At 44.7% G+C, this 12,758-nt stretch overlaps 1 long non-coding RNA gene across 1 annotated transcript; it reads left to right on the forward strand.

Moving 5' to 3' along the window:
* Positions 1-313: 313 nt before the first annotated feature.
* On the forward strand, positions 314-6,575 carry LOC125916468 (uncharacterized). Its single transcript, XR_007455926.1, has 3 exons — positions 314-437; positions 3,634-3,703; positions 6,380-6,575. It is a non-coding gene; the product is annotated as an uncharacterized LOC125916468 (long non-coding RNA).
* The last annotated feature ends 6,183 nt before the right edge of the window (positions 6,576-12,758 follow it).

Consider the following 12,758-nt stretch of genomic DNA (forward strand, 5'->3'; position numbering starts at 1 on the left):
AAATGGAGACAAATGCAATCTTAATGGGGTGATAAGCAAGCTGCTCTCGGTAAACGGCTTGGGCGGCTTGGCATTTGCTTTATAAAATGGGGGCTCCAAAAGGATTCCCCGCTCCCTCCACCTTGGAGGAGCCTGGCCTCTGGCTCCCGGGGGGGAGGTAAGGGGTGTGGCTTACATCATCTGGGGTCCTTTGTCCACTGCTTCGTGCCTACAGCACAACAAAAGCTGTCCTTAACCGCACAAAGACGGGAGGCACGGGGCGCCCCTGACTATCTCTCGTTAAAGGAGGAGGCTGTGTAAGAAAGGAGGCAGGTGTTGGTGAGAAGCACGCGCAAGGCATCCATTTCAGGCCCCCAGAGCAGTCTGGCCTGGGGTTCAGTGTCACCAGGGATATTTCTTTGACTCTTTAGTGTAGGAGGGAGGCGCCGAGACAAAAGGTTTGGTGGGGACCGGGGTGCGGGTGGGGGATGGGGTGGAGATGAGCTTGTGCAGGTTTGGCAAAATGTGGAGAACTGAATGCATCTATGTATGGCCAGACTGGAGCGCCCCCCCCCTCCGCCCCTCCGCCCCTCCCCTTCGGCTGGAAGGGGGCGGAGCGGCCCCCTACCCCCCCCACCCCCGCCCCCGTCCCCGGGCAGCAGAGGGTTAACCCCTCCCGGCTCCCGTGGACCTCGGACCGGCTCGGGTCCGCGGTTGGGATAGAGAGCTGTTATACCCTTGTTATTTTTCCTCACGTTTTTGCTTTTCATTGTGTTTGGATTTCGGGATTTGGCTTTTTCTTTTGAACGTTTAAAATATTTAGAAGGAGAAAAAAATTCATCGCAGTGAAAGGATGGGAAGCGCCGCAGGACGGGGTTGAGGGGGGTTAGGGATTGGGGAGGAGCCATCGGAAGTCCTGGGTCAGAGGAAGGGCACTCCACTGAGCCCCAAAGACCGACACTTGGGCAGAGGGGCTTCCAGCTTTGAAGACCCATCTTCCACTAGTCTGCTATGGCAGCTGTGATTAATAGGGTCCATCATCCCGTCCCATGGGCGCTCCTCCCACCTCCCAGACACATCTTCGGTACAGCAGTCCGAGCCTCTGCTGGACTGGGAGGCAAGGTGATCCCTCGGTTGAGTCCGGCATCCTTATCTTTCCTCGTCTGCTGACCCAGTGGGGAAGGGCATGAGGGAGAAGGACACAATCTCCCTGAAAGGGAAGGAAAAGAAAATGGAGATCAGGTTCCAGAAGTGAGGGAAGAAGTGGCATGGGTTACTCAATGACACTTTAGAGCTTCTTAGATGACATTTATAAGATATTTATAAAAGGAAATGTTAAAACTTGGGTAGGGAGGGCATATTCAGCCTACGGCTCTTTGGACCAGAACTTTCTGAAGTCAGCAGGCTTCATGTCAGAGCTATTAGTCTGAGGCAAAAGGTGCTGAGCACTAAGGTCAGGTGAGAGGAAGATAAGGTAGCCTGGGTGTGGCACCATGGAGCCGGAAATTGAGACAGAAATGAGGAGGCAGAGCTATTAAGCTCCAGGATCCCAGGGATGAAAAGAATGCATGAAGGTATTATCTGGAGGGACCTTGCTCCCCAGTGCAAGAATCGTGTTGGCCCACGTGCTTGAGATGGAGGCATCCGGTCAGTTTGTACACTTCAGGCCCTAGAGAGATGACTAGGGAATGGAAAATAGCTACTTCCCAATGGAACCTTGTACCTTGGAAGCCCTGGAAAGCTGCAGAAATTGAAAGGGGTGAGAAGGGGGCTCAAAAGGCAGGACCAAATAACATTTGCATCTCTCTTGCTCTGGCACGTAGTAGCTCTGATAGAGAAAACAAGCCATGGGAAACGGTGAGCTAGTGTTAAAAATCAGAACTGGATTTCCTGAACTAAGATTTACATGATAAAAATGGACTTTCTACCCAGGACAGAGTACATCTGAATGTGATCATGACAATGGTGCTTGGTGGGAAAATCTGCTACCTGATGAACATAACTTCAAACTGAAATTTGAGGGGCACTTGATGGCTCAGTCGGTTAAGTGTCAGACTCTTGGTTTTGGCTCAGGTCATGATCTCATGGTTTGTGAGTTCAAGCCTCACCTCGGGCGCCGTGCTGACAGTATGCAGTGACAGCCTGCTTGAGGTTCTCTCTCTCCCTCTCTTTCTACTACCCACCACCAAGAAATAAATAAACTTTTTAAAAATAAAACAACTGAAATTTTAGGGAAAGAGGGAGGTAAAATATCCATCTGTAATGAAAACTGGATATTGTGGAGAATAAGCTTGGCATCAGTGAAAAACAGAAAAGCAAAGAAGTCCTCAGTTAAGTAATGATGTTTACATGGTCTCAGAGGTAGGCTTCTATTAGGTTCAGCCAAACAAGAGTCAACCAAGGGGAGTGTGTCAACTATACTTCAGTGCTTCCATTAAAAAGAAAAAAAAAAGAGTCAACCAGCAGGAGACTGGAAAGTGGGAGGAGAGTGGAGTTGGGATATTTATTCTGTGACTCCATGCACTGGTTACATCCCTCTCTAATGATCACAGCTCTTGTTAGGTGGCAATTTTCAGATTCTGGTATCTACCCCTCCCTTTGCTCTTCTGGAGCTTGGAATGGTAACAGGTACCCACTGTTGCTAACTCCATTCTTTGCTGGTTTCCCTTAACCCTGCCCATACCATTTAACCAGCCTCTTTATCAAACTCTCAATTGCCCCATCTGAGAGCGCCAGCCACTTCCTATGGGGACCCTGGCCAGTGTAATAGTCTAATAAGTGACATAAAGTTGAAATTGTGATGTGATGTTATTATAAGCTCAAAGCCATCACCAAGACTTGGATGAGGCTTAGGATATGAATTCTATGATGGTAGGAATGTCCTTCATCCGAATAAATTTGTCTCATTGAAATGGGCCAAGGAGTAGGACTCAGTTCATTCATTTAAAGAAAATTTTGTTGAGTATCTACTCTATGCCATTGACCACATTAGGGATTGGGGAGTCAGTGGTGGGCAAAACAGACAAATGTCCAGTTCTTGTGGTGTTTTCAGTGTAGTAGAGGTGAAAGACATTAATCACATAGCCATAAATATAAACATATAGGTAGAAACTATGACAAATCCTTGGCAAGATAATTCAAGTTTCTTTGAGAGCATCTAATAGGAGGCTAATACAGGGTAACCTCCTTTGGGGAATCGACACTAAGCTTAGCCAGGCAAAGGGCAAGAAAGGGGGAGAAAAGCACTGTAAGTAGAGGAAGGAACATGTTCAAAATTCTGAGGCCAGAAAGGTTTTACAGATGTTCAGTAAATCTAGGAGAGACCTCTATAGCAAGTTGAAATTGGCTTTAAATGCAATGGGGAAGCATTAGAGAGTTTTGAGCAAGAGAGTAGCATGATTTGATGTCATAAAAGCTTGGTGGTAGTACCAAGAGGAGCACAGGTGAGATGAAAGGATGATCAGGTGATGTTGCTGTGGGATGTCCTGACTACTGGTTTGGCTGACAGTCTTGTGATACTTTCTTTGCCTAGAGAATTCTGAATCTAGCATGGGGGCAAGATGCAAACTGGGCTCATGGGCACAACCATTGGATGCCCTGTTCTGTCATAAACATTGCAGTGGATTACATTCTTGACCTGATTTTCTCTTTCAGAAAGATGAGAAAGCAATGAGGGGAGCTTTTACTTGGGACCTAATTCTGACCCACAAGGCAGAGCTTGTTGGTAAGGTGGAAGTATCTAGAGGAAAGGGGGAAGTTCTTGAAAGAGACATGTGACTTTAGTGTGTGTGTGTGTGTGTGTGTGTGTGTGTGTGAAAGAGAGAGAGAGAGAGATAGTAAGAGAGACAGATATGCTAGAAAAGCGAACCTTCAGAAAGAAGACTTCAGAAAGAAAACAACTTATGGCTAGAGATTCAAAGAAATAAAGGCTTAAAAGGCACAGGAAATTCTACTGCATGAGTTTTCTGGGGTTTCCATAATGAAGTACCACACATTGGTGGCTTAAGTGAAAGAAATTAATTATCTCACAGTTCTGAGGCCAGAAGCTCAAAATCAAGGGGTGAGCTGTGAGGGAGAATCTGACCCAGGCCTCCCTGCTTGGCTTGTGGATGGCCATCTTCTACCTGTGTCTCTTCATGCTGTCTTCCTTCTATTCGCATCAGTCTCTGTGTCCAAATTTTCCTTTTTTTTTTTTTTTTTTTTTTTTAATAAGGACACTAGTCCTATTAGATTAGGGTCCACCCTGGTGACCTTATTTCAACCTGAATATTTCTGTAAAGACCCTTTCTCCAAATAAGGTCACATTCAGAAGTAGTGAGTGTTAGGATTCCAACATACCTATTTTTAGGGGACAAAATCCAATCCACAACAATTACCTGATAAAATTCAAGCAGAAATTAAACTAATTCATCTATCAAACATGACTTGGGAGCTTATTCTGTCCCAGGCACTCTGCTAAGTATGGTTTTGCTCCCAAGGGAACACTTGGGCTTGTGGTAGGACACTGGCATGTGAAAACATATCAGACAGGTTAGCAAGTCCTATGACAAATGTATTTATATCCCTGAGGTATGATATATGATATATATGATACAGTTTAATGTAAAATTAGAGGTAAGCACAGCGTATACAAAGCACAGTGGTAGTAAAAAGGATGGTTGGGAAAAGTTTCTTGGAAGAGGTAACATGAGCTGAGTCACCAAGGATGACAAATAAGTGGCCCAGGTGAAGTGCAAGGTGGTTCCACACAGAGAGAAATGCATGGAGTGAGTGAATGCAGCATGTTCATGGGGGTGGGAGCATAGCTTCAGGGTCAGTGGAGGGAGATGAGGTTAGAGAAGTCAGATAATGAAGGGTCTTAGGTCTAGGATAAAGAATGTGAACTTTATCCTGAAAACTGTGCAAGTATGTGGGGACACCATCTAGGGGATTTAAGGAAGGGAGTGATATGATTAGATTTGGCTTTTGTGTGGAGAATGGATTGAAGCAGCTGTGAAGGAGTTGGAAGACTAGTGAGTGAGCAGAAGCAGAAATGAGACAGCGAGAGCAAGTGAGAGAGAGGGAGGGAGGAAGGGGGAGAGAGAGAGAGAGAGAGAGAGAGAGAGAGATTACACAGGGCTGGACCAGGGCAGTAGTGATGGAGAGGGGAGAAACCATCACACAGAGCACTAGGGGTAGAATTCAAATCTGTTAGTGACAACTTAATTGTGAAGGACAAGGGACAAGGGAATTTAGGATGATTCCTGGATGTCTGATTTGAGGGTCTGAGTGGACTGTGATGCCCCTCACAGGACAGGGAATTTAGTAGGAAGAATGGATGTTGGGGAAGATTAGTTCTGTTTTGGACATGTTGAGATTGAGATGTCTGTTAGACAGGTAGAAATATGGAGTAGAAAATTACTGTATATACAATGGAAGTCAGGAGAGAGGTCTGGGTTCAAGGTATATTCCTGGGAATTGTCAGTAGTTGAAGTCATGCACTAGGATGACGTTACCTAGCATGAAACTTTAGAATGGAAAGAAATGTAGGGCTCAGGGACAAAAACTTTTGGAAAAGAGCATTCCACATGTCCATAAAATGAGGAGCCCCCAAAGGAGATGGTGAAAGACCAACCAGATGATCCTGGAGAAAAGTGCAATGAATGTGTCCTCACAATATCATAGAGGAGAAAGTTAAGATTGGCAGATGCCCCTGAGAGATCAGGAAATAAAACAAAGGAAAAAGATCCACTGGATTAGGCTATTTGGTGACCATTGGTTACTTCACTGAGGTTAATTTCAGTGGAATGAGGACAATAAAGGCTAAGTGGCTTGGAGAGGAGTGAACAAAAGGGGAGAAAGTGGAGATGAATAGTGTAGATAATTCTCTTAGAAAGCTTGGCAGTGAAGGGAGGGAGACCTTAGCTAGAGGGTCATGGGAGACTGGGAGTTGTTGGGGGTTCTTCTCCATGAGAAAGGCTTGGCAGTGTCTACCATGAATGAACAGAGTAACAAGAGGGACAGGTCAAAGGTACAGGAGGGAAGAAGATTTCTGGAGATGAAAAGGATGGAATTCACAGAAAAAGCAAATGGGTTATCCTTGTAGGAAAGACATCATGAAGGTATGGTGGGTCCAGGAACCATAGAAGGATAGGCAGGAAGTTGAGAAATTCCTCAATAATATTGTCTATGTTTTTCTCCCCTCAAATGTAAGAGGTGATTCACCTCTGGGGAATGAAATGGGAAGTGGTTGGATAGTAGAGATGAAAACTGATGAGGGGAAGAAAAACTTGAAAAGGGGGCATATAAAAAAAGGTGGGGGGATCATATCAGAGTGCAGCTGCAGCTAACAAAATCCATTGCAGCTCTCTTAAGGAGAAAGGGATTTCATAATGTGAATTTGGTGCTTACAAAATCACAGGAAGGACTGGAAGGCCAAACCCTAATTTGAGACTCCAGGAATGAACCCCAGGCTTCTCATCACTGACCTTCCAGAGAACTTGCCACCTCTACAGCAGTCAAGAACTTGAGGAGTCCGGAAGCCACTGCTACCAGTTGAACCAATGTTGAATCAAGAAACACGCTCTTCAGCTGTGATAAAGGAATCAGGAAGTTGAGACTGAAACTTTGGTTACAAACTCGACATTCACTGAATGTTTCTCATTGACAGGACCTGTGTCACGCTCTAAACTAGTGAAAGCGATTCTGGGAAGTTTTTGGGTTTTCATTCTCAGCAGTCTAGGAGTGCACACCTTTATTCCCACTCTTAAATTCTAATAAAAAAAAAAAAACAGCAACAGCATCATGCTCCTGCCCAATATAACCATCCCTTCATACAAACAATCCACTCATCCATCCATCTTTTTTTGTTGTTGTTAAAATCAGACTTATGCTGAATATACAATTACAGATTTTGACAAAGCTGATTAGTAGCCACAGACTTTCATCCTTGAATAATAGATAATTGCCAAGAATCTCCCATTCAATCTTGAATATAGAAACAGCCTAGTAGCTATTTACCTCGCTATGTTTTAAGGCAGGGCACTAAAATTTACAATGCTGTTTTACACATACAACTTCATTTGATTATCATATCATTTGGTGAACTGGACATACATAGGGGCTACTGTTTTCATTTTATAGTTGAGATAAAAGTCTCGATTCGTACTGCATTCTATAAATTTTAGCTATATTTATATTAATTGCAAAATCCTTTAGTATCCAAATGTATTTATAGCCCATCAAAGAGAAAGAGGTTGTGTATTACGCTCAGTAATGCTATTTCCATGATAAACAATACAGGTTATGTGTCAATTTCGTCCCATTGGACAGTGTGCTCATCTGTTTAGAAGAGACGGTAAGCAATTACCTTAGCCTAGTTAATAATTTTCTTTTTTTCAGCTTTACTGAGGTATAGGTGAGAAATGAGAATTGTATATGGTTAATGTGTTCGACTTGATGTTTTGACATATGCATGCATTATAAAATGATCACCACAATCAAGTTAATTAACATATCCATCACCTCACATAGCTATAATTTTCTTCTTTCTTTTTTTGTGAGAACACTTTAGATATGCTCTCTTAGCTGATTTCAGATACACAATACAATATTGTTAAGTACAGTCACCATGCTGTACTTTACATCTCCAGAACTTACTTACCCTGTATGATTGAAACTTTGTCCCCTTGGACCGACATCTTCCTATTCCCCCCACCCCCGGCTCCTGGCAACCACCACTCTACTCTCTGCTTCTATTATTTTGACTGTGTTTTTTTTTAATGTTTATTTATTTATTTTGAGAGAGAGAAGGGAGGAGGGACACACAGAGAGAGAATCCCAAGCAGGCTCCATGCTGTCAGTAAGTACAGAGCTTGACTCAGGGCTTGATCCCACGAACCAGGAGATCGTGACCTGAGCCAAATTCAAGGGTCAGATGCTTAACTGACTGAGCCACCCACGCACCCCCGATTTGGACTAATTTAGATTCCACATATAATTGAAATCATACGGTATTTATCTTTCTTGTGTTTGCCTTATTTCACTTAGCACAATGCCCTCCAGGTCTATCCATATTGTCATAGATAGCAGGATTTTCTTCTTTTTGTGGCTAATTAATATTCCATTGTGTGTACTGCATGTTCCTTAACCATTCATTTCTTGTCATTTAGGTTGTTTCCATAAATTAGCCATTGTGAAAAATATGCGTTCACCTTGCATCCATCCATCCATCCATCTATCTATCCATCCACCTTTCTGATCATAGTAGACATCAGAAGTTGGGCTGATATGATACAGTAAGTAGACCAGATCCAGAATGGCAGCTGAAATTGAAATGACAGTCTGATTTCTGTAACATAATCTGCCATCATTCTCCAACTCCAAGATACATCTGCTCAAGCCAAACAGGTAAGTTAAATGAAGATATGATAGGGGTCACAGGTAGTTTGCTGATACACTGGCTTTCAGAAAAGAAAACAAAAAAGAAAGCCTGGTTTGTAATGTTTCCCAATTTCTCTGGTTTAAATAGTCCCAACATGGCCAATTTTAAGCTACCAAAGTAACGTCACTGAAGATGCAGTTGGCAGGTAATGTTAACAATCAGAACAATTGTTATGAATAAATGAGAATAATGTCAACAGTTCTTGTGGGCTTGCACGAAGTGATTCTAGCACACCACTGGTCACCAACCTTGCATTTTTTTAAGTGTTCTGTGGTGGCACTATTCTCTGTGATTCTCCTAGAAATGTGGCATTGGTTTTGATTTACTCTATTGTTAGGGAGAAGGCTGGCAGGAGTTTTCACTTAGTCCTTCCTATCATGTCAGTCTGTATCTGCCATAGGTCAGGCAGGAGATTTTGTGTATATCTGCTTTTATATATATATATATATATATATATATATATGTATGTATAAATAAATATATATACGTATATATGTATAAATAATATATATACTTATGTATATATGTATAAACAAATAAATATATATGTGTGTGTATATATATATGTGTGTACATATGTATATGTATATATATATATATATATATATATATATATATATATATATATATATATATACATATATTCCAACTATACATTCAGGACCTGAAGAAACAACCACAGGGTAGATATGAATCTACTGGGCCCACTATGAACTAGTTTGGGCCCAAACTCCATTTATTTCCTGACTTCCATTAATGCTCACTCAACCCATGACCCGGGATTAAGATGAGCTCAGAGCCAGTAATAAATCCTGAAGAGTCCGGTATTTCTCTTTTCCCAGTGCACACCCACTGTACTTAATGACCACAGAAAAATTGGGAGGGAGATGGACAATATAAATTTGCAACGTCATATGGTACAGAGTACGTTTTTCTATTCTCTTGACTTAGGTTGGGAATTTAGTGAAAATCTAAGACTTGCTGATGTCCTGAGATTTTTGCTTGTCAGAACTCTAGTTTGTTTGTCTTTTAACTCTACAGATCAAGTAGGATGTGAAGGCAATGCTTCATGTATTTTACCCCTTGGCACCCATGATTAATTGGCCACCACCAAAGATCCCTATGTGTCAGTCTGTTCTGTCACCCTGGCCCTGCTGCCTTCTGTGTCCACTTTGCTTCTGGTCACTAAGTGTCAGTGAATTGCCAATGCTGGGATCTCACTCTTCCCATTAAAGCTCAGGGACACGTTTCAGTGGCAGTATCTTCCATCAACATCCCCAGCATGTGGTGCCCTGCAACAGTAACACTATCTCCTTAGCAACATGTTTCTGTCTTGGGGAAGGGAGGGTCCTTTGGTCCCCCTCAGGCGATATAAAGCACGGATAAGGCAGTCGCGGATGGCAAACCTGCTTCCACGTGTCTATCTCCCTAAGTCTTTGGGTTTCTTCTCCACTGTACCTAGAACAACTTTGGCATGTCGGTTTCATCGAGTACAGGCTTCCGTTTACCAAGTAAAGTAACACTGGAACTTTTATCACGTTCTTGAGCTGGCACACCAGCCTCAGAATCTCTGGTAACTCAGCTGGATTTACAACTACATTCTTTTCTCCCTACTCTAGCATGGGTGGAACCCATTCTTATGAATATTCCTCAGGTTTTCATTGATATGTAAATTTGCACATTTGGGCATTTAAGCGTCTATTAGACTCACCTTTATAATTGGCTCCTTGGGCACACGGAGATTGTCTTTCCCATGGCTCTGGGGGCAGGTGAAGCTATGGGGTAAGGGATAGTCATAGAGTCTTCAAGCAAGGCAGGCCCAGTCTCCTTAGGCAAGGTAGCAGGGGCTGTTTCTACTGGTGAGAGAAGCCTGGTGGAGTCATGGGATTCAGGGTCTTCAGACTGAACTAGGTTCTCCTAAATATCACTATTCTAAATTTTTAGACTCTGGTCTTTCCTAATCATTGTCCTAAGCTCCAGGTGTGGTTTTACCTCTGTCTGGCTGACGTGCAGTGTGGATAGAGCATCAGTTTGAGCTCAGAGGGTCTGTGACTTAGTGACTTAGAACATGAGAAATGCCATTGAGGTCAGCTGGTCTTTCCCAGTGCCTGGACTCTCCTGATGGAGCTCTCATCCCACAAATTGTGATGGGCTGTTTTACCTGTCTGCCTCTCTCACCAGAGAGAGGTGTTTTTCTTATGTCCCCAGTGCCCAGCAAGGTGCCTGGCATACGGAAGTCCTCAGGACTTATTTACTGAATGAATGTACAAATGAAACAATAAAGGAGGGAATCAAGAGTTGTCGTCCAGGTTATTGCCCTTAATACTCTGAGTAGTTACCCTGAATATGTCCCTTCATCCGTCCATCCATTCATCGCATACTTATTAAGCAGCTACTTTGTGCAACACACCTGGCCCTTAACATCCTTGTAATGGCTTGCTTTTAGTCAATAATAAATCAGCTTACTGTGCACAGGGTAGTCAAGATACTGTCAGTGGTAGGGAGAATATAATCTGTTCTTGACTTTAAAGCAGTGATATTGGAGCCAGGCAGAACTGAGATTGAATCCTGCCTCTGACAATATTTTAGGAACCTCGGGTAATTTACCTTTTTGAGTAAGAGTTTCTCCTTCTGCAAAGTGGTTTTAATAATATTTAACTTGCAGGATGGTTCTGAGTCAGCTTCAGTGAATGTTGTTGAATGAATGAGATGGAGTGAAGGAAGGAAGGAGGGAGGGAGGGAAGGATGGAAGAAAGGGAGGGAGGAAGGAAGGAAGGAAGGAAGGATTATTGTCCCACTTAGGCTGGGTGGGCCACAGCCTGGCTCCTCTCTCAGTCCATGTGCTGCCTGAAAATTCAGATGGGTAAGAGAAAGCCTAAGCCTCAAGTTTTGCTTAACCAAACAAAAATGGAATAAACTGGGTGAAAAAGCAGAGAGCTAGTGAAATCCTCTCCCAAAATGGACCCTGAGCCAGCAGCAGGGGCCCTTGGGCAGGTGACCCAAGAGTCAGACTAACTGCTGCCTCCACTGCTGAATATCCGACCACCCAACCCATCCCCTCCCCGCAGGGATGTGGGCCATGCGATGTTGGCATGGTGACCAGTCAGCCTGTCTCCCCCTCCTCTGCATCCTGACGACAAAGAGGCCCTGAGGAGTAGAATGGGGGCACTGCAGGCTCCACTGGCTCAAGAATGGTAGGGAGAGCAGGGTCCAGAAACTGAGGGGGCCTGCCTGCTAAACTCCAGCAGCAGGAACAATGGAGCCGTTGCCCTGGCAACCAGGGGAGGCCTCTCCCTGGGGCTCAAAGCTGAGTCTGGGAAGAGGTGTCCTAAGAAAGGGACGTTGGGAACAGAGGAGGGGAGTGCCTGTTCTCAGAGCTGTCTGTACCCCCAGGAAGGGGCAGGGGCCCCTTTCCAGAGAAGATGATCGGAGTCGCTGTGGACCATTCTCCAGAGCTTCAGAGGGAGACCGGGTGAGAGCAGTCTCCAGCGTGCAGAGTGGAGATGATGCTGAGTGGGTGGGGGACGCTTCACTGCAGCATCTGATGAGGACTCTCCCCTGATGCCCACCTCTCCACTTCTCAGGCCTCCCGATGGCTGCTTTCGGGGCAGGGGCCATGGAACCAGGGCCCAGGGTCAGTGGCACCAACTTGGGGCTGTCCTGCAAACTCTGGGGTGTGTGTGCATGCTGTCGGTGCAGGTGAAGAGTGTGCCCTTGCGGTGGGAGGGAAAGGACCACGTTCTCCAAGCCTGAAGGCAGACCCCTGCCCTGAGAGGTCCCAAGGGTGTGTAAAGGCATTAGCTTCCGGAGCAAGACAGTTCTGGCTTCAGATCCAGCTCCATCGCTCACCAGTGGCACACCCCCACCCGAGGAAATGGTTTTGTGGGAGGCCGGGTTTCCCCGACTGTAAAGCAGGAATGATACTGGCCTTGGCATGTTGGTATTGGATGGCGGAGACGGCCCCTGGGATGCAGAGTGAGGGCACAGAGTGGCTCAGTGTGGGTGAGCTTCCCATCCCTTTCTGCCCTCAGCCACTCGTTTCTCCCTCCACGCACCTGTGGCTTGGAACCCTGGAGGGATCGATCGCCTCAGCTCTACACAAAGTACTGAGGTACCCCAGCAACACAAACACATCCCCATTCTCCCTGACTGGCTCCCCTGCTCTTATTAGCCTCCTGGGGAGCACAGTCTGTGAGGATTCTGGGCAGGACATAACCCTGTCGTGGTGAACAGAGTTGTCTTTGAGAATGGCTAGTTACAAGTGCACCTGGCCTTTCTGAATTTTCTCCTTTTCCCCTTTGAACGTGGGTTGCTTTTGCCATAAAGAAAACGTTAAAAGGAGATGAAACATACCTTA

Source organism: Panthera uncia, chromosome D1 (genome assembly GCF_023721935.1).
Source record: "Panthera uncia isolate 11264 chromosome D1, Puncia_PCG_1.0, whole genome shotgun sequence".
In the NCBI taxonomy this organism is placed as follows: Eukaryota; Metazoa; Chordata; class Mammalia; order Carnivora; family Felidae; genus Panthera; species Panthera uncia.